General features: G+C 37.0%; 1 pseudogene; it reads left to right on the top strand.

The window, feature by feature from the left end:
• Positions 1 to 1,000: 1,000 nt before the first annotated feature.
• On the top strand, positions 1,001 to 21,324 carry LOC141333995 (uncharacterized; annotated as a pseudogene).
• The last annotated feature ends 2,375 nt before the right edge of the window (positions 21,325 to 23,699 follow it).

Below are 23,699 nucleotides of genomic sequence, written 5' to 3'. Positions count from 1 at the left end.
ATATTCAGTGGCTTCTCCTACTTTCATAGTGATGCATATTGCCAGTTTATCAGGAAGTGACCATTTAGTTCTCTTTGACTTGTTGGATGGGAACTGAGCTTACTTAATACTACTTATTTACGCAATATCACAATTTTGCACACAAGTTAAATTCGCAACTTTGGATGGAACCCCGGCTACAGACATAATAAAATTATGTATAGAGCGCTTAAAATGCCCACTTTTAAATAAACCAATTCTCAAAACTAAAACATTTTGTGAATGAGAGAGCTAAGATCACTTTTATAATTTCCTTGCTGAATGGATTGAAATGCTTATTTTCTAACAAAAGCTCATCAATAATCCAACCCCAGACCTTCAAGACAAATGCATTTACATTTTACATCACTGCAAAAACAATTATTTTTGGTGAAATGTAAATCACAGCCTTAAAAAGAAGGATGAACGTTGTTTACATTTTTAAATGAAGCTCTTTTGCTTCAGGGGTGTGTGTGTGTGTGTGTGTGTGTGTGTGTGTTTGTGTGAATACAAATGTAAAGTAAGACTATCATCTGTTGATGTTCCTGTCTCATTTTGCTTCTCATTGCATTCACACTCCATTCAGGAAGATGTGACTTTCAGTAAAAAAAATTTAAATCCAGCATTGATGTAATGCTTTATAGTCAAGGCTTTTTAATACTGTAACTAAACCATTTTAACCAAATAAAGTTTAAATTTGATTGTTTTTTTGCCCTTATTTTTGGGACTATATAGAGATTCATATTTAAATAAATAAAATGGTTAGATCCCTTTTAAATACAACCTGGACTTAAACAATGTCACAAACTGCTTTGCAGCTGGCATTATGAATTGTGAGCACTTAATACTTAAAGACAAACTAGAAGCGTTCGTGTTCATTGTTTTTTTTTTGTATGCGAATTGTGGACCAGACTTTTATTTTGGTCTAAAGACGCGACGTCACAAAGCTGCGCCGCTCCTGCGTCTGTGATCTGAGGAACGGTTTGTTTTCATTCATTTCATTCATCAAGTATTTAAATCATTACGAGCCGTAGTGAACTATGACATGCATTGACTATAGTTTGTGTCACCACTGTAATACTTCATTATTAAAGAGCATTATCGTGTGTCATCCACAGATGAGTAACAGAAAGTTGTGTCTTATCTCTCTCTATTTATCGTGAATCAGGTTAGTAAACACGAATTCCGTCTCTGGCTGATAGTGATAGAGAAACGGAGCTTTTTAAAAAACGAAACTGAAACCGTTTTGCCGCAAAACGAGTCCCTGCTAGTCAAAACACTGTAAATACAACAAACGTTTTTTGCAAGTTTAACAATTAAAAAAAAAAGCAACCGTTTTGATGAAAACGGAATATTTTGTAATGAAATATAAATAAGAATTAAGTAAAAATATACATTTTATTTTTGTTTGTTTGTTTGCTTGTTTCTAGCCATCACTCTGACTGAATTGAGTTTCTGTTTTGTTTTTTTGTAATCCATTTTGCTTTGTTTCTTTGTGCTTTGTTTTGTGTTTTTCTGCTTTTTTTGTTTGTTTGTTTTCTGCTTGTTTTGTTTTGGGTTTTTCATTTTGTTTTGTGTTTTATTATTTGTTTTGTCATTTTGTTTTGTGGTGGTTTTTATGCTTTGTTTTTTGTTGCCGTCTTGTTTTTAGTGTATTTTTTAAAACTCATATGTGTTTTGTTTCATTTTGTGTTGTTTTCTGCTTGTTTTGTCTTAGGTTTTACATTTTGTTTTGTTTCATTTTGTATTTGGTTTTTATTTTTATTTATTTTTTGTTTTATGTTACTCTTTTTTGTAGGCATGTTTTGTTTACTTTAGTTTTGTTTTGGGTTTTCCGTCTTTTTTTTTAATGTTTTGTGTCTTGTTTCACATCTAGTTTCATGTTTTTTCCGCAAAACGATTCCCTGCGAGTCAACATGTTTCGCAATTACAAGTTTAACAATTAAAAAAAGCAACCGTTTTGATGAAAACGGAATATTTTGTAATGAAATATAAATAAGAATTAAGTAAAAATATACATTTTATTTTTGTTTGTTTGTTTGCTTGTTTCTAGCCATCACTCTGACTGAATTGAGTTTCTTTTTTGTTTTTTGTAATCCATTTTGCTTTGTTTCTTTGTGCTTTGTTTTGTGTTTTTCTGCTTTTTTGTTTGTTTGTTTTCTGCTTGTTTTGTTTTGGGTTTTTCATTTTGTTTTGTGTTTTATTATTTGTTTTGTCATTTTGTTTTGTGGTGGTTTTTATGCTTTGTTTTGTGTTGCCGTCTTGTTTTTCGTGTATTTTTTAAAACTCATATGTGTTTTGTTTCATTTTGTGTTGTTTTCTGCTTGTTTTGTCTTAGGTTTTACATTTTGTTTTGTTTCATTTTGTATTTGGTTTTTATTTTTATTTATTTTTTGTTTTATGTTACTCTTTTTTGTAGGCATGTTTTGTTTACTTTAGTTTTGTTTTGGGTTTTCCGTCTTTTTTTTTTAATGTTTTGTGTCTTGTTTCACATCTAGTTTCATGTTTTTTCCGCAAAACGATTCCCTGCGAGTCAACATGTTTCGCAATTACAAGTTTAACAATTAAAAAAAGCAACCGTTTTGATGAAAACGGAATATTTTGTAATGAAATATAAATAAGAATTAAGTAAAAATATACATTTTATTTTTGTTTGTTTGTTTGCTTGTTTCTAGCCATCACTCTGACTGAATTGAGTTTCTGTTTTGTTTTTTTGTAATCCATTTTGCTTTGTTTCTTTGTGCTTTGTTTTGTGTTTTTCTGCTTTTTTTGTTTGTTTGTTTTCTGCTTGTTTTGTTTTGGGTTTTTCATTTTGTTTTGTGTTTTATTATTTGTTTTGTCATTTTGTTTTGTGGTGGTTTTTATGCTTTGTTTTGTGTTGCCGTCTTGTTTTTAGTGTATTTTTTAAAACTCATATGTGTTTTGTTTCATTTTGTGTTGTTTTCTGCTTGTTTTGTCTTAGGTTTTACATTTTGTTTTGTTTCATTTTGTATTTGGTTTTTATTTTTATTTATTTTTTGTTTTATGTTACTCTTTTTTGTAGGCATGTTTTGTTTTGTTTACTTTAGTTTTGTTTTGGGTTTTCTGTCTTTTTTTTTTTATGTTTTGTGTCTTGTTTCACATCTAGTTTCATGTTTTTGCCGCAAAACGATTCCCTGCGAGTCAACATGTTTCGCAATTACAAGTTTAACAATTAAAAAAAGCAACCGTTTTGATGAAAACGGAATATTTTGTAATGAAATATAAATAAAAATTAAATAAAAATATACATTTTATTAATTTGTAGTGCTATTTTGAGAGTTTTTGTTTGTTTGCTTGTTTTTAGCCATCACTCTGACTGAATTGAGTTTACATTTATTTATCTTTGTTAACTATATTCTCATCTTAAATACGGCAGAGTGTACAAACACACAGGAAAATGGCCTTTATTAAAGAGGAGACTGAAGACTTCAGGATTGAAGACGTGTTCAGTATCAAACAAGAAGATTTCGAGAAACAAACAGGTTGGTTTTCATTCTCAATGCATTTGATTCTCATTAAAATGTAGTGTATATTTCTCAGTCATTTGGTGTGTAATGTCCAGCTTTTCGTCTGTAATGGTCAGATCTTAAGTTGTATACTGTATTCCAGGCTTGAGAAGATCCTACTTCTAAGTCATGATGGTAGTATGAATTAGAAAATGATCAACCAAAGTTATGAGGAACTTATTTGATTAGCAAATCTTTTGTTCATTTGTTACATGAAAGATGTGATGAATTGTTCACAAATGACCTATTAGATATTAATATTGTGTGATATTTTCTTGAAAAATACTATTGTACAATGGTTTGAAAGTGTTGGCCCCCTTCCTGATTTTTATTTATTTTTTGCATGTTTATCACACTTTAGTGTTTCAGATAATCAAACAAATGTAAATATTAATCAAAGATAACACAAGTAAACAACACAGTGTTTAAATGAAGTTTTTTTTTAATGAAAGCCGTTTTGTATCAGACAACCGCATTTTCACATCAAAATCAAAAGTAGGCCAAACTTCTCTATATAAGTTTACCTTATTAGCAATACGGCATACGTTTTATTTATTTTAAAACAATCAAAAATAGCACACTTTTTGGCCAGTGAAAAAGACTGAATCAACTTTTTAAGAATCTGTTGAAATATTTTTTCTAAAGCATAACAAGGATACTACAAGATTTTTAGCAGTGTAACCTAATGCGTATGGCACAAATAGCATTTATAGTCCGTATCTCATATTTGGACGGTGTTTAACATGGTGTCACGTGGGCGGGAATATGTATAGTAAACTATGCGTTGTAAGCTACAAACAGTCAGGTCGATAAATATTGGGAATTCGACACAATTCTAACATTTTTGGCTCTATACACCACCATAATGGATTTGAAATTAAACAAACAAGATGTGCTTAAACTGCAGACTTTCAGGTATTTACGTATTTGCATATGTGCCTCCCACTTGTTAAGGGACCAAAAGTATTGGGACAGAATAATAATCATAAATCAAAGTTTCACTTTTTTAATACTTGGTTGCAAATCCTTTGCAGTCAATTACAGCCTGAAGTCTGGAACGCATAGACACCACTAGACGCTGGGTTTCATCCCTGGTGATGCTCTGCCAGGCCTCTTCAGTTCCTGCTTGTTCTTGGGGCATTTTCCCTTCAGTTTAGTCTTCAGCAAGTGAAATGCATGATCAATCGGATTCAGGTCGGGTGATTGAGTTGGCCATTGCATACCATTCCACTTCTTTCCCTTAAGAAACCCTTGGTTGCTTTTGCAGTATGCTTCGGGTCATTGTCCATCTGCACTGTGAAGCGCCGTCCAATGAGTTCTGAAGCATTGGGCTGAATATGAGCAGATAAGTTTGCCCGAAACACTTCAGAATTCATCCTGCTGCTTTAGTCAGCAGTCACATCATCAATAAATACAAGACAACCAGTTCCATTGGCGGCCATGCCCACAACACTACCACCACCATGCTTCACTGATGGGGTGGTGTTCTTCTCCATACTCTTCTCATCACTCTGGTACAAGCTGATCTTGGTCTCATCTGTCCATAGGATGTTGTTCCAGAACTGTGAAGGCTTTTTTAGATCTAATCTGGCCTTCCTGTTTTTGAGGCCCACCAATGGTTTCCATCTTGTGAACCCTCTGTATTCACTCTGGTGAAGTCTTCTCTTGATTGTTGTCTTTGACACACATACACCTTCCTCCTGGAGAGTGTTCTTGATCAGGCCAACTCTTGTGAAGGGCGTTTTCTTCACCAGGGAAAGAATTCTTCAGTCATCCACCAATTATTTTCCGTGGTCTTCCGGGTCTTTTGGTGTTGCTGAGCTCACCGATGTGTTCCTTCTTTTTAAGAATGTTCCAAACAGTTGTTTTGGTCACGCCTAATGTTTTTGCTATCTCTCTGATGGGTTTTTGTTTTTTCAGCCTAATGATGGCTTGCTTCACTGATAGTGACAGCTCTTTGGATCTCATTTTGAGAGTTTCCACAGATTCCAAATGCAAATTGCACACTTAAAATGAACTCTGGACCTTTTATCTGCTCGTTGTAATTGGGATAATGAGGGAATAACACATGCCTGGCCATGAAACAGTTGAGAAGCCAATTGTCCCATTACTTTTGGTCCCTTAACAAGTGGGAGGCAAATTAAAGCTGACAGTCTGCAGTTGAAGCACATCTTGTTCGCTTCATTTCAAATCCATTGTTGTGGTGTATAGAGCCAAAAATGTTAGAACTGTGTCGATGTCCCAATATTTATGGACCTGTGACTGTGTGTGGTAATTTCAAGGGGGAATTTTCAAAATCTAGCTTATGTGTGATGTACACTTTTAGGATCAAATCTACGGAAAGTTTTATAAATGAGGTCCCAGGTCAGTTGAAACAATATTTTTTAAAAGAGTCTAAAAAGTACGTTACGCCTCTTTCAGAGGCTAAATGTGTATAAAGATGTGTTGTTGGTTTTTGAAATGTTTTTGATGTCTGTTTACTTTTTTGCCTTAGACCTGGTCGGACTAAAAGAGGAGAATGAAGAACCGAATGAAACGGAAGAGCAAGATCTGTATGAGATCCATCATGATTTCAAAACTGAAGAAGAATCTTTCAGCTGCTCACAGACTAAAAAGACTTCCTCACGAAAAATAATTAGAAAAAAGACAGGAAGCAGAAGTCGTTTAAACTGCTTTCAGTGTGGAATGCGTTTTAGTCAACGTGGATACTTTAAAGCCCACATGAGAATTCACACTAGTAAAAAACCTTTCTCCTGCCAACAGTGTGGAGTAAGCTTCACTCAGAAAGGAAGTCTAAACAGGCACATGAGAATTCACTCTGGAGTGAAACCTTACTCATGTCCTCAGTGTGGAAAGAGTTTCAATCAAAAAGCAAACCTTAACAAGCACATGAGAATTCACACTGGGGATAAGCCTTACTCATGCAAACAGTGTGGAAAGAGTTTTGATCAACATGGAGAGCTTGAAGTGCACATGAGAGTTCACACTGGAGAAAACCCATTTGGCTGCCAACAGTGTGGAAAAAGGTTCAGTCACAAAAGAAACCTTAACAAACACATGAGAATTCACACTGGGGATAAGCCTTACTCATGCAAACAGTGTGGAAAAAGTTTCAATCAAAAAACAAACCTCAACAAGCACATGAGAATTCACACTGGCGAGAAGCCTTACTCATGCCAACAGTGTGGAAAGAGCTTCAATCAAACAGCAAACCTCAACAAGCACATGAGAATTCACGCTGGGGAGAAGCCTTACTCATGCCAACAGTGTGGAAAGAGTTTTTATCAACATGGAAATCTTAAACTCCACATGAGAAACCACAAAAGAGAAAAGCTTGAAGCACACTCGAGATCTCACACCGGAGAAAACCCTATCTCCTGCCAACAGTGTGGAGTAAGTTTCACTCAGAAAGGAAGCCTTAACAAGCACATGAAAATCCACACCAGAAAAGAGGAGTTTTCAGTCAACATCGAAACCATAGAAGTTTCTGCAGATGTTTAAACTCAAAATGTATCCATATCTGGTGCATGAGAACCATAGCACTTGAGGATTGATTCAAGGATTGAGTCATTAGATTTGAAGGGGTTTCAGATGCCATATCTCTATGGGAAGACTTCCAGAAACAGAACAAACCTTGAGGTTCTCAGTAGAGTTCACACTAGAGAGAAACTTTTCACTTGCTCAGTTTCAACCCAAAGAAATGTTAACATTTACATGAGACTTCGCGATAAAGAAAGGCTTTTTGGGTGCTACTCGGTGTGGAAAAAGGTTTTCTGAAAAGAGCAATTTCAGTAATCAGTTGCGCATTCATACTGGAGAAAGACCATTTAAGTTGTGCAAATGTGAGACGCTATTTGTGTTTACTGTGATGGCATAACTAATAAAAACTCTTAATTTAAAATGTATTTTCACTAGTTTTTACAACACACGTTTGGGAACAAAATAAGCTATGCAAACAAAGAAATGTCGCAAGGGTAATAGAAAAAAAAGATAAATGAAAGATTATTGATATGTTTACATCATAGGGCATAGTATTATTTGTTATTTCTGGGTCTTGCTTTGGGTCAGCTCGCCTCTTCTCTCAACCTCCATGATGGCTGTTCCACCGTTCTTTCTCCCTTCACAACTACCTCTTGTATTAATATTTAAAAAACTCTCTTTAGATCTTTAGATGTAGTTGGAAAGACATTAATAGAAGGACTCCGCACCTTATCAATGGTTGCAAACAATACCCTTGGATTATATACATTATGAGATATAATTAGCGAGAAAGAAGAAAATCGAGCTGCTTTAACAGCATCTTGATATTGTGATAAAGAATCTCTAAGGTTATCATAAGATACTTGTAACTTATCCCTTAGCCACTTACGCTCCGCAGGCCGACAGACTCTCCTAAGGTTCAGAGTAGCATCATTTAACCACGGTTGCTTTTTTAATCTTTCTACTTCTCATTATAAAAGGTGCAACATTATCCAAAATCTCAGTACAAACATGATTAAATGAATTCAACCATTTCTATAGTAGGTAAACCTGTAGTCCTACTAATATGAAATTACTCAGTGGTACTAAAAACAGATGAGAACAAACTAGATGTAGAAGCAGTGATAACACAAGACCGAAAGAAGGACTGATTTGTTACAGAAGTCAAATTAAACCTAATGGGCATGAGATCCGAAATTGCAGACTCTTCAACACAAATGTTATTAATCAAGACCCCTAAAGAAAACACCAAGTCGAGAGTGTGTTGGTCCAGAGACACATTGGGATAAATTAAAAGAATCAACCAAGTTCAAAAATTCTTTGGTCATAGTTTTTTTTAGGATCTCACCGCGAATCAGACAATTCAGGTGATTCGATTCAAAGTTTTGAAACACTTCTACATACCCAAATTCCTCAAATCTGACATTTGATACCCTGGTCCCGCTAGCTTGAAGCAAACCTTGTGCTGACAACTTGACAACAGTAATAGCTGCTCCCTGATAATCCAAGTTTCTTTCTGAGGAAGCTGCAGTAGGGCACATACATTCTGGTTCTTTCCTGCAAGCTCTGCGAATAAGTCGACCTATTTCTATCTGCTCCTGATTGACTGGACTGGGAGGAGAGTAGGTGAAATGGGTAAAGGATTCAGTTCTCAGGTAATTGTGAAGAACACATGCTGCCTTTGTTATTATTACAACATTGGAAGGCTCCAGTGCAACTGCTTGGTGAACAACTCTAAATCTGTTTACCAAGATTCCAAAAACATTCTCAACACAATGATGTGCACGAGAAAGCCTTTAGTTAAAGATATGCTTGTTGTTATCCAGCTGTGTCCTTGGGTATGGTCTCATCTTCCATGGCTTCAAACCAAAGGCCTCATCTGCCATGACAACATAAGGGACAGGGGTCTGATGTCAAGGCAGGTCTTCTGGTGGTAAGTTCAGTGTGTTGTCTTCCAATGCCTGGCTCAGCCCATACTTGGCTCAAACTCTGCCATTTGTCCCTACATTGACGTAAATCAATTTCAGGTCTGTATCTGCTAGATGATAACTATTGAACTGAAACCTTTGCAGTTATAGTAGAGGAATCCAGAATTTGGTGGAGGATGGATGTTGACTTCCTTGCACCTTAAGACACTGATGCAGTGTGGGAAGTTCCACCTCTCCACAAACCTTGGGAAGATGTGTATCCACTCCTCCTCTGTAGATGGTACTTTGCTGTGCCTACTAACCCAGAATGTGTATTCCAGAGAGGAGAAGGTCTGTCCTGTGGCCATGTACCTCAGCATTATTGCCAGTCTCTCCCCAACAGGTATTTTTTCCCTCATGACTGTGTGGAACCTTCTTAATCATGGTTTCTCCAGATAATGTGTTTTATAATGTGTTTTGTCATATTCTTAAACAGTTTCTGTAACCAGGAGCATCTAAATCAGCTAGCTCTTTCAGTAGTTGCTGTAACAACCCTTGTTCCCTAAGTTAAATTAAAAGGTTACCCGATTTTTTATGATGTTATGGCACAGATATATACAGTATGTTACAAAAGTGATCTTCTCAAGGACCAATACTATAGAAAAGAAACAATGTGCAGGTTGTATAGCAGTATAGATTTATTGTCCCCTGAAAATCACTACATACAGCCATTATTGTCAGAATAGCTGGCAACAAAAGTGAGTACACCCTGAGTTAAGTGTCAAAAGTAAAAGTGTCAATATAATGTGTTAGCACCATTGTTATCTGGCACTGCCTTAATAATCCTAACCATGGAATTGACTAGAACTGCACAGGTTGTTTGCGCTTCTCCACATTTTGCTTGAGGATGGCCCACAGGGGCTCAATAGGGTTCAGATCTGGAGACATAATTGGCCACCCCATCACTTTCACCTTCAGCTTCCTCAGCAAGACAGTTGTCATCTTGGTGGTGTGTTTGGGATTGTCATCATGTTGGAAAGTGGCCGTTCGGCCTAGTTTCTGGAGGGAAGGCATCATGTTCTGCTTCAGAATGTATTGTACATAATGGAATCCATGTTTCCCTCAATGAACTGCAGCTCCCCAGAACCAGCAGCACTCATGTAGCCCCAGACCATTATACTATCACCACCATGATTGACTGTAGACAAGACACAATTTTCTTGGTTCTCCTCACCAGGGCATCGCCACACATGCTGGACACCTTCTGAGCCAAACAAGTTTATCTATAGTCTCATCAGACCACAGGACATGGTTCCAGTAATTCATGCTCTTGGACAGGTTGTCTTCAGCAAACTGTTTGCGGGCTTTCTTGTGAGCCAGCTTCAGATGAAGCTTCCTTCTGGGACGACACCAATGCAAACCGACTTGGTGCAGTGTGAGATGAATGGTCTGAGCACTGACAAGCTGACTTTCTACAAGTGATGCGCGGGTCGTCTCATAACCCGCGGGCCCCGCGGGTAACCCGCGGGTCGGGTTGGGGCGGGTAAAGAAACTGTCACTTTATTTGCGGGGCGGGTTGGGGCGGGTCATTAAAAACAAAATAAAATTTAAAAAAATCAATGTATGTTGCGTGCAATCCCCTATAGCCTATATTACATATTTGGGAATATCTATTTTCATATTTTATTAAGTTCTTTAATAAGGTTATCAACACGTCACGTCACGAAAGCGCCAAGCAGCTCCCGCTGCCAGCCACAAGCGCATCAAGCGAACTCACATTCAGCTCTGCTGGCCTGGTGCTATGCGTATTTAAATCTCCTCTGATGCGCATTATCCTGCATTAGCCAAAATCATGACAGTCAACCACATCCAGTCATATGTGAATGAATGTAAATATTCGCTAAAAACACACAATAAAGACAGCAATGATGTAGTCAGGACTGTGGCGCCGGCTTGCTTTGAAATGTATTGCGCCCGCTGCGTCCTGCACCCTAGTCATTTTAAACAGTACATAATAACGAACACAATATCTTACAAATAAAAAGAAGCAGATTTTCATGATCAGAACTTCCTTAAACCAGTGAACCTTTAAACCTTTCAGTCCAAGGATCCAGTAAACGAATGCGTTCAAATAGAAAGTTCAAACCGATATTCATAAATGAAGCATATATACCCACATTTCTTCCAGCACCACTAACGTTACACCACTGATTATCTTGTTATTAATATGATTTGATTTATGGTTCATATTCATAATCGTACAGTATTGTTGCCAGTTTAAAGGGCGAAAAGCACTTTCGGTTTTCATTTGCATTACAATGCATAGTATGTCTATTTAATTGTCGCGGGTGCGGGGCGGGGCGGGTTGTAAAAATAGACACAGTACTGCGGGGCGGGCTGGGGCGGGCCAAATAATTTCATAATTGCGGGACCCGCGGGTTGAAAAAAACCCTGACCCGCGCATCACTACTTTCTACTACTGCAACCTTTAAAGCAACGCTGGCAGCACTCATCCATCTGTTCTTTGAGGCCAGGTTCTGCACCTGATGCACAGAACGAGTGCTCAACTTCGTTAATCAACCCTTGCGAGGCCTGTTCCGAATGGAACTCATCTTGGAAAACCTCTGTATGACCCTGACCACTGTAGTGTAACTCGGTTTCAGGGACCTGTAATAGCCTTAGCCATCTTTGTGGAGAGCAATAATTGGTAGGGGGTGGTAAAACACCAGTTTTTGCAAGCCTTGTCATAGCCATATCTGGGGTAGAGGCTGATACCGCAGCAATACGAGATACTCTTGACAGTCTGATGTCTTGAGTGCCTTTGGGTCTCGCTCCCTGTTTGTGCCATCGATTTGTGTGTCGATCAGTTTTGGCTTGTTCCTCTGCACTTCTAAAATGTCGATATTGACTAGATTCACAGGACTCACCGGCTGTATGCTGAGGGGGTCTGTGATGATGATCTTCTGTGTGTTCCACCTGTTTTGGAAGTCCAGCAAGTCACTTTGTTTCTAAAATCACAATCCTTTGTAGAAGTCTGTGGCAGTTTGTGCAGCAAGTAGATTCCAGAAGAGGCATTTTCTTTCTGTTGAAAGTAAGCAGCTGTGTTTTCCCATCTCCGGAATGTAAGCTGCTGGCAGTGGGAGGCAAAAAGTCTCCTTTTTCGTAATGTTTGTATCAAAAATGTGTTGTCTGAGCACTGTGCTGATCTGCTGAAGTTTAAAATCTTAGAAAAATCTGAGAAAAGTTCGTAAACAGGGAGCAAAGCGCGGAGCAGTAAGCAAGAGCGTCCGAACAGTAGCAAAGCCGGAAGCGAAGGGTGTACTCACTTTTGTAATCAGCTATTCTGACAATAATGGCTGTATGTTGAGTTATTTTCAGAGGATAGTAAATCTACACTGCAATACAAGCTGCACATTGACTACTCTAAAATATATCCAAGTTTCATTTCTATAGCATTGTCCCTTGAGAAGATATAAAACAAGTTCGGGTTTAGGGAGGAACGAATGTGCACCGCTGTGAAGGGAAAGGAAATTAACTAGATAAAACATGGCTAGTTTTTAATAGTTCATCTTTTTTTGTTATGAACCTTAGAAGCCAACCTTGGAAGCCATCAAAAATAAAAATAAGCCTAATATCACAGCCACAGATCTAAAGTCTAAGCAGGTGGTTGAATGTTTAGTTTGGTCCTCTGTCATCACTATTCAACGGGGCTTGCATATTGTGCGCTCTGTATCTCCTCCTCCTGAACAGGCCCACTTTGTGCTTTTAACCACATACAGTGATATGTAGCTACTCCTTTATGGTTTTGTTTGAGTCTTTGTCGGTTTTTAAAGTCCGCATCACATCGGATATTATGGCACATATAAGGTATGATCACAACTTGTGGCTCAGTTATGCTGTCACCAGTCCACATCACAATGACTGACACTGTAGCAAGATGCACAGTCCATCTTTTATCAAGCAGTCTTTTCAGTTTTTCACCAGAGTATTGTGCAGCGACCGTAAGTTTGCTTAAAATGTGTTGAGTAAATTGCACACACTGACAAAATCGCCCTCTCAGATGACACTGCATTTACTACCTCCAAATGCAGCTGGTGATTAAAACAATGCGCACACTTGCAATCTGTTTATTTATTTATTGCATTCCACTGTGTTTTCCAGAAATTACTCTCAGTTTTCCTGAAGTTGAAGCACTAAAATTAGGTATTAACTAGAAATAAAAACTTAAACTAAACTGAAATGTAAATTATATAAATATTATTTAATATCAAATAGACGTAAATAACAATAGGCCCATTAAAAAAAAAATAACCTAAAATTAAATAAGCACAAAAATAAAATAATAATCATAAAATAAAAATTACTAAAGAAAAAAGCTAATAATAAAACCAAAATAGCACTGCAAGAATCTGTACCAATCATTTGACTAAAAACAACTGTGAAAATAATAAAAATAAACAACTAAATAATCATATGAAAAAATACAATTAAAGCTAATTCAAAATATTAATAAAACTAAAATAAAAACTTAGAAGCAATGCATGTCTCTGTACAAGTGACCTGACTAATCTACGAAAATACTGTCATTAATAAAAAATAAAAAATCATAATAATCTTAAAAATAAATTCATGTTTCGCTCTCCTTAGTTGGCGCTGCTTTTATTATTTTTAATAGTAAGACTGAGTGTGTTTAAATGAGCAACATCCAAACGACAAAGAATCATGAACAAAACCATGGAGGAGTATGTGGTTGAAAGCACAGTGGGTCAGCGCGAAGGAAACAAAAAAGAGTGTAAACGAATATTCTTTTGCACTTTAGATGTTGTGCTGAGGGAGCTTTCGTCAAGATTTAACAAAAGAGTGTTTTAATATTGTAACTAAACCATTTTAACCAAATAAAGTTTATATTTGATTGTTTTTTTCCCTTTATTTTCAAGACTTTATAGAGATTCTGATTCAAATAAATAAAATGGTTAGATGCCTTTTAAATCCAAACCTTTCATATGAATACACTAAAAACTTCATCCTGGTATGAAATAATTTCACAAGCTGCTTCGCAGGTGTTATTATGAATTGTGAGCACTTAATACTTATTTAGAGCCAAACCAGAAGCGTAAGTGTTCATTGTTGTTTGTAAGCGAATTTGTGTGATTGGTGTGGACCAGACTTTTATTTTGGTCAAAAGACGCGACGTCACAAAGCTGCGCCGCTCCTGCGTCTGTGATCTGAGGAACGGTTTGTTTTCATCCATTTCATTCATCAAGTATTTAAATCATTACGAGCCGTAGTGAACTATGACATGCATTGACTATAGTTTGTGTCACCACCGTAATACTTCATTATTAAAGAACTTTATCTTGTGTAAGCTAAGCGCATCCACAGATGAGTAACAGCAAAGTTGCGTCTTATTTCGCTCCCTATATATCGTGAAACAGTTTAGTAAACACTAACTCGGTCACTGGCTGAGGCCCCGTTTACACGAAGGGAAAACGCAGATATTTCCCTGCGGTTTGGCCTCTCATTTACACGAAAACCCCGTTTTTATCACAGAAAACGATTATTTCTAAAAACTCCGGCCAAAGTGGATAAATTAGAAAACGCCGTTTTCACGTTGTAGTGTGGACTGTGAAAACGGAGGCTTTTGAAAACGATGACGCATATTTATAGTCATGTGACGCATATTGTACCAATAGATATCTATGTTTACACCAGTAATTGTGCCTGTGCTATTCACACACTGCTGCTAAAGAGATTTACCTTGTACACTCTTCAAATTACAGTCCTAAAATGATGACGGAAAATTTACTCACAGTTGCTGTCCTGCAAAACATGACGACAACTGCTTTTCAGATAAAATATGAATGAGCGCGATATAGACGCGTCAGTGGATAATGAGATATTTCCGTAAATTATCCCGCCAGAAGAATTGCGTGAAAACTTATTACGTCTGTATAATTTTGGAGGCTTTACGCATGCGCAGTAAGGCGAATTTGCTGTTTTCCTACGTTTCAGTGTGGATGAGAAACTTTTGGAAACGCTAGTGTGGACGGAGAGCGTTTTAAAATGAAAACTACGTTTTCAAATGTATCCGGATTAATGTAAACGTAGCCTGATAGTGATAGAGAAACGGAGCTTTTTAAAAACGAAACTGAAACCGTTTTGCCGCAAAACAGTCCCTGCTAGTCAAAACACTGTAAATGCAACGACAACAAACGTGTTTAACAATTAAAACAAACAAACAAAAGTTTTGATGTAAACGGAATATGTTTTAATGGAATAAATATAAATAAGAATTAAATAAAAATGAACTGTGTATCTAAATTTCATTAATTTGTAGTGCTATTTTTGAGAATTTTAGTTTGTTTGCTTGTTTTTAGCCATCACTCTGACTGAATCCCTTACCAGGTCGCTGACATTGAGTTTACATTTATTTATCTTTGTTAACTATATTCTCATCTCAATTACAGAGTGTACAAACACACAGGAAAATGGCGTTTATTAAAGAGGAGACTCAAGACTTCAGGATTGAAGAAGTGTTCAGTATCAAACAAGAAGATTTCGAGGAACAAACAGGTTGGTTTTCATTCTCAATGCATTTGATTCTTATTAAAATGTAGTGTATATTTCTGTCATTTAGTGTGTGATGCCCAGCTTTTTTTCTGTAATGGTTTATAAAGCTGTATACTGTATTCCAGGCTTAAGAAGATCCTACTTCCAAGTCAAATATTGTTTTAAAAGTTCACTTACAGTCTAGATTGTAGTATGAATTAGAAATGATTATAATACAACCAAAGATATATTATGAGGATCTTATTTGATTACCAAATCTTTTGTTCACTTGTCACATACAAGAGGCAATGAATTGTTCACAAATGACCCATTAGATGTTAATATTGTGTGAAGGCAGACACCTTTGGTATTTTCTGAAAAATACTATTGTACAGTGGTGTGAAAAAGTGTTAGCCCCCTTCCTGATTTTTTTATTCACTTTAATGTTTTAGATAATCAAACAAATTTAAATACTAATCAAAGATAACACAAGTAAATGCAACACACAGTTTTTAAATGAAGGGGTTTTTATGAAGGTAAAAAAAAAAAAAAAAATCCAAACTCTAGCCACATCCAGGCCTGATTACTGCCACACCTGTTCGCAATCAAGAAATCACTTAAATAGGACCTGCCTGACAAAGTGAAGTAGACCAAAAGATCCTTCAAAGCTACACATCATGTTGAGATCCAAAGAAATTCAGGAACAAATGAGAAAGAAAGTAATTGAGATCTATCTGTCTGGAAAAGGTTATAAAGCCATTTCTAAAGCTTTGGGACTCCAGCGAACCACAGTGAGAGCCATTATCCACAAATAGTGAAAACACAGAACACTGGTGAACCTTCCCAGGAGTGGGTGACTGACCAAAATTACCCCAAGAGCGCAGCGATGACTCCTCAAAGAGGTCACAAAAGACCCCACAACAACATCTAAAGAACTGCAGGACTCTCTTGCCTCAGTTAAGGTCAGTGTTCATGACTCCACCATAAGAAAGAGACTGGGCAAAAATGGCCTGCATGGCAGAGTTCCAAGACGAAAACTGCTGCTGAGCAAAAAGAACATAAAGGCTCGTCTCAGTTTTGCCAGAAAACATCTTGATGATCCCCAAGACTTTTGGGAAAATACTCTGTGGACTGACGAGACAAAAGTTGAACTTTATGGAAGGTGTGTGTCCCATTACATCTGGTGTAAAAGTAACACAGCATTTCAGAAAAAGAACATCATACCAACAGTAAACAGTCCCTCCAGAAAAACGCGGCGTTTTTTTGTGATTGTTGCGGGCAAAAATCCTTGATTATGCGGCACGTTTTCTTAAAAAATGCGATTGAATATGCGGGATATTTATGCAATTTTATGCGATGAAATTGCGGGAACTTGCAAAAACTGCGGGAACTTGCAAAAACTGCGGTTTGATGAAAAAGAGAGAAAAAAGTGATTCCCCCAACACCCTGTTCTCACCAGGCTACTACTTTAATGTAAAGAGTCATTTCTTATTACTTCCTATGAGCAAGCATACTACATTGCATAAAGTGCTGGGAATATTTAAGTTCTCATCTTGTTTTATTTCAGACCTTAATAAACACATGGCTCAAACTTACAAAACATTGAGTCGAACAAGTGGCAAAGTGGTTGTCCAGCGTAGACTTCCGCCTGTGGTCCAACACGCAGTTGCACGGAGTGCAAAATAATTTGCCCCCACTGTCATGTAACACACTGGGAAACTGCTTTGCGCGGTCTTTTGCGCTTATGTTTGTTGGCAAATGAGAACGATTTGCGGGCTTCATCATGGTTTCATCGGCATCGCAGAGTTTGCAGCTTTTCAATAATGTCGCGTAATTACGTCACTTCATAACGTTCCCATGGCAACAGGGGAAATGGCTGCGCTTGTGTGAAGTAAATGTAAAATTTTTCAACTTTCTGCTAAGATATATGTGACTTTTTGCACCGAAAATGCAGGGATTATGAAATCATGCAAGCCCGCATATTTTGCGTGCGGGAAATCTGCAATTTATGCGGCGAAAGTGCGGCGTATTTGAAAAAATGCGCCCCCCGCATAAATATGCGGACTTTGGCTGATTATGCATGGATTCATGCGATCGCATAATCGCGTTTTTCTGGAGGGACTGAGTAAAGTACGGTGGTGGTAGTGTGATGGTCTGGGGCTGTTTTGCTGCTTCTGGACCTGGAAGACTTGCTATGATCAATGGAACCATGAGTTCTGCTGTCTACCAAAAAACCCTGAAGGACAATGTCCGGCCATCTGTTGGTGACCTCAAGCTGAAGCAAACTAACAAATCCACCTTTGAATGGCTGAAGAAAAACAAAAAAGAAGACTTTGGAGTGGCCTAGTCAAAGTCCTGACCAGAATCCTATTGAGATGATGTAGCATGACCTTAAAAAGGTGGTTCATGCTCGAAAATCCTCCAATGTGGCTGAACTACAACAATTCTGCCAAGATGAGTGGCCAAAATTCCTGCACAGCGCTGTAACAGACTCATCGCAAGTAATCGCAAACGCTTGATTGCAGCTATCGCTGCTAAGGGTCCAAGCAGTTATTAAGTTTAGGGGGCAAACACTTTTTCACACAGGGCCATGTGGGTTTGGATTTCGTTTTCCCTTCATAATAGAAAACTTCATTCAAAAACTGCATGTTGTGTTAACTTGTGTGATCTTTGATTAATATTTAAAGTTGATTGATGATCTGACATATTAAAGTGTGACAAACATGCAAAAAAATAATAATAATAATAAAAACCTTTTCACGCCTCTGTATTTGAAGGATAGAATTGAAAGGAAACTGTAAAATTAGTTAAATTTTGTATCAGACAACTGCATTTTCACAGCAAAATATAAGTAGGCCAAACTCCTCTATATAAATTTCCTGAAATATGTTTACTTTTTCAGCCATACGGCATACATTTTATTTATTTAAAACAATCATAATAGCACACTATTTGGCCAGTGAAAAAGACTGAATCAACTTTTTAAGAATCTTTGAAATATTTTTGCGCAGGTTCTGGTGTATGAATGTTTTTATAAATTTAAAAACTATTGTGCGTGTGCAAAATCTAGCTTTTGTGCGATGTACACTTTTGCGATCAAATCTACGGAAAGTTTTATAAATGAGGACCCAGATCAGTTGAAACAATATTTTTTAAAAGAGTTTAGATGCTTATAGATTACATGCTACACCTCTTTTAGTAGCTAAGTGTGTATAAAGATGTGTTGCTGGTTTTGTCAAAATGTTTTTGATGTCTGTTTTAATTCTTTTTTTTTTTTGCATTAGACCTGACAGCACTGAAAGAGGAGAATGAAGAACTGAATGAAATGGAAGAGAAAGTTCAGTACGAGAACCATAATGATTTCATAACTGAAGAAAAATCTTTCAGTTGCTCACAGACTAAAAAGACTTCCTCACAAAAAATAATTAGAAAAAAGATAGGAACTAGAAGTCGTTTAATCTGCTTTCAGTGTGGAAAGCGTTTTAGCCAACATGGATACCTTAAAGCCCACATGAGAATTCACACTGGAGAAAAACCTTTCTCCTGCCAACAATGTGGAAAGAGTTTTTATCAACAAGGAATTCTTAACAAGCACATGAGAATTCACACCGGAAAGAAGCCTTATGAATGCCGTCAGTGTGGACAGAGTTTTTATCAACGTGGAAATCTAAAAGTCCACATGAAAATTCACACTGGAGAAAGCCCTTTTACCTGCCAACAGTGTGGAAAAAGTTTCAACCGGAAAGGAAATCTTAATTATCACATGAGAGTACACACTGGAGAAAGCCCTTTCACCTGCCAACAATGTGGAAAAAGGTTCAGTCACAAAAAAAACCTTAACAGACACATCAGAATTCACACTGGAGAGAAACCTTACACATGCCAACAGTGTGGAAAAAGTTTTAATCAAAAAGCAAACCTTAACAAGCACATGAGAATTCACGCTGGGGAGAAGCCTTACTCCTGCCAACAGTGTGGAAAGAGTTTTTATCAACATGGAAATCTTAAACTCCACATGAGAATTCACACAAGAGAAAACCCTTTTACCTGCCAACAGTGTGGACTAAGTTTTGCTCAAAAAGTAAGCCTTAACAAGCACATGAGAATTCACACTGGAGTGAAGCCTTACTCATGCCATCAGTGTGGAAAGAGTTTTGATCAAAATGAAAAGCTTGAAGTCCACATGAGAGTTCACACTGGAGAAAACCCCTTCACCTGCCAACAGTGTGGAGTAAGTTTTACTCAAAAAGGGACTCTTAACAGGCACATGAGAGTTCACACTGGGGAAAAGCCTTACACGTGCCATCAGTGTGGAAAAAGTTGCAATCAAAAAACAAACCTTCACAAGCACATGAGAATTCACACTGGGAAGAAGTCTTATACATGCCAACAGTGTGGAAAGGGTTTCTATCAACATGGAAATCTTAAAGTCCACATGAGAATGCATACAGGAGAAAGTCTTTTTAATTGCCAACAGTGTGGAAAAAGTTTCAATCGAAAAACAAACCTCAACAAGCACATGAGAATTCACACTGGGGAGAAGCCTTACTCATGTGTTCAATGTGGAAAGAGTTTCGATCAAAATGAAAAGCTTGTAGTACACATGAGAGTTCACACTGGAGAAAACCCTTTTACTTGCCAAAAGTGTGGAGTAAGTTTTACTCAAAAGGGGACTCTTAATAGGCACATGAGAAGTCACAGTGGGGAGAAGCCTTACACTTGCCAACAGTGTGGAAAGGGTTTTTATCAATATGCAAATCTTAAAGTCCACATGAGAATTCATACAGGAGAAAACCCTTTTAACTGCCAACAGTGTGGAAAAAGTTTCAATCAAAAAACAAACCTTAACAAGCACATGGGAATTCACACTAGAGAAAACTCTTTTACATGCCAACAGTGTGGACTAAGTTTCACTCAAAAAGGGATTCTCAGTAGGCACATGAAAATTCACACTGGGGAGAAACCCTACAAGTGCCTTCAGTGTGGAAAAACTTTTGATCAACATGGAAAATTTAAAATCCACATGAAAATTCATACAAGAGAAAACCCTTTCACCTGCCAACAGTGTGGAGTAAGTTTCACTCAAAAAGGAAGCCTTAACAGGCACATTAGAATACACACTGGAGAGAAACCTTTTACCTGCCAAGAGTGCGGAAAGAGCTTCACTCAAAAGGAGATCCTTAAAAGGCACATAAAAATTCACGCAAAAGAGAAGCTGTACACATGCTCTTAGTGTGGGCAGAGTTTTCATCAACACAGATATCTCAAAGTCCACATGAGAATTCATACAGGTCTAAGCTCTTTTACTTGCCATCAGTGTGGAAAAAGTTTTAACCAAAAAGGACACCTTGATTACCACATGAGAGTTCACACTGGAGAAAGCCCTTTCACCTGCAAGCAGTGTGGACTAAGTTTCACTCAAAAAGGAAGCCTTAACAGGCACATGAGAATTCACACTGGAGTGAAACCTTTCTCATGCTCTCAGTGTGGAAAGAGCTTCACTAAAAAAGAGATCCTTAACAGACATGAAAATTCACACCAAAGAAAAGGAGTTTCAGTCAACATAGAAACCATAGAAGTTTCGGCAGATGTTTACTCAGAGAATGTATCTGTATCTGGCTCATGAGAACCATAGCACTTGAGGATCAATTCAAGAAAGAATGTCATTAGAGTGGAAGGGGTTTCACAGGAAACACTTGGAAATCATGTAATGACTCACATTGGAGTAAGTCTTTCATGTCATATCTCCGTGGGAAGACTTCCAGAAACAGAACAAACCTTGAGGTTCCCAGTAGAGAACACTAGAGAGAAACTTTTCACTTGCTCAGTTTCAACCCAAAGAAATGTTAACATTCACATGAGACTTTCGCAATAAAGAAAGGTATTTTGCATGTGTTCAGTGTGACGAGTTTTATTTATCAAAGAGACCTATAATGTGGAGTGCTACTCGGTGTGGAAAACGGTTTTCAGAAAAGAGCAATTTCAGTAATCAGTTGTGCATTCATATTGGAGAAAGAACATTTAAGTTGTGCAAATGTGGGACACAATTTGTGTTTACTTTATCTTGATATCTTGATGCATCACTTTCTCAGTTTTCAACATTACTGCACATGGCTACATTTTTATATATGTTTTATTTCAAATTTATTTTGTGCAAAATATACTTTATTTTTTATTATATGAGCAGGCTACTTTTTAAATCAACTTCTTATTTAAAATAAGTGTTCTTTAAAGGGGTCCTATTATCCTCATGCTTGTTGATAAAAAAAATGCATTATTTTTCACATAATTTACATTATTACAATAGATTCTGTTGGTAAAAGTTCGGCAAGAGGACTCGTATCAGTCTCATTTAACCTAGTTTCAGTAATAAAAAGACAGTCTAGCCCATGCATACCATAATAGTCATTCAGAATATAAGTTTTATTAACAACTGAGTGTGCGTTTATCAACGCCATGTGCACTACATCGATCAGAGCGAGAGCAAGAGCGTGCCCATCAACGTGCTTCATTTGGCTGCACTGCTACACGGGACTCACTTGGGAAGAATGTCTCTAAAGAAGTGTGGTTTTGGTTGTAAGGCAAAGATAACCTTGCTCAGCTTCACGAAGAACCCAGGGTTACGTGAACAGTGGATGACGCAGTTTGTTTTTCCAGAGTTTTACAAGTGTGTTTCTCCCAGCTATAAAAGATATCAGTCATGATTGAGAACTGCAGATGGTAAGTGAAACGGCATCAAATGTTTTGTTGGCAATCGGCGAGTGAGATCTCATCAATCTTTGATATCATCTATTAAGTATTTATGTTACAATATCATGTTCCTTTTTTTGTTACTCTTAAAGGAAGATATAAAGTGTAAGTTTAAAAACAGCGTGGTGCTACTGAGTAGCAAATTGGGGGCCAGAGCTAAAGGTGTTTACCTCCCCAAGTGGTCCTTTCTCCATGACTCCTGCAACCCTGAGAAATGTGCTGACAATTTAACAACAGTTTTGGCTGCTCCTTGATAATCCATGGATGAATAAGACAACCAATTTCTATGTGCTCCTGATTGACTGGACTGGGAGGAGTGTAGGTGAAATGGGTAAAAGATTCAGTTCTCAGGTAATTGTGAAGAACACATGCTGCCTTTGTTATTATTACAGCATTGGAAGGCTCCAGTGCAACTGCTTGGTGAAAAACTCTAAATCTCTTTACCAAGATTCCAAAAACATTCTCAACACAAGTGCACGAGAAAGCCTTTAGTTAAAGATATGCTTGTTGTAACCCAGCTGTGTCCTTGGGTATGGTCTCATCTTCCATGCACTCAAAAAAATGATTTGTTGGACTTACATAAAAAAAGAGTGTCAAGTGGTTCCACGCAAGCATGTTAAGTAGTTTCTACAAGTAACAATATAGTTGAATGAACAAAAGAAATTCTGGTAAAGTTGACAAAATATTTCTAAGTGCATATAACCCTTTCAGATTTGTCACTATTACATTTTAGTTATATGTACATTTTATGTAGTAATGTTATGTTACAATTATGAACTTTTAATATGTAAGGTGAACATGTTCTTTATTGTTTTTATTAACTTTATGTATTTGCTCTACAAGTGTAAAACTTAAATAATCAAGCATATTTTCAGAAAATGTATTTTATTTGCAAAGTTTTGCAACATACAAGTGATAAGAATTGTAAAACAATTGCAATTTCACAGATCCTTTGAAACAAATACACTACAACATCAATAATGAAACAGTAAACATTCTTCACAAGGTCTTTTAAAGTGCAGCTGGTATTAAGAATTTATAATAATCTTACGTAAATAAAAATGAATGAAATGTCTTTTGAAATTAAGCAGCATGCCCTAAAATGATGATATGAATGATGATATTTCAGCTTAACAGCTTAAATAAGAGTTAAAAAAAAAAAAATAATTCAAGACTGAAAAGGCTGTCACAAAATGCCACAGTGATCTTTTTTGATATTTCAGACAGTTTGAGCCATTGGTAAAGAAAAGATTGCAACTGAGATTAATCTTATAAACAACTGATTTTTTTTTTTTTTTTTTTTTTTTTTTTTCACAGTTCATACACACAAAATATTTGCTCAAGCAAGGCGGCATGCCTCAAAAAAAAAAAACTGCAGAACTCCATTTCAAATTTTGGTCCCATCAACAAAGGTTATATTAAAACTGGACCCTAATTTTAAAACCAGAAACAAATTGCTCTTCACACA

Source organism: Garra rufa, chromosome 4 (assembly GCF_049309525.1).
Source record: "Garra rufa chromosome 4, GarRuf1.0, whole genome shotgun sequence".
Classification (NCBI taxonomy): Eukaryota; Metazoa; Chordata; class Actinopteri; order Cypriniformes; family Cyprinidae; genus Garra; species Garra rufa.
This window is presented reverse-complemented; position numbering and strand designations above follow the sequence as displayed.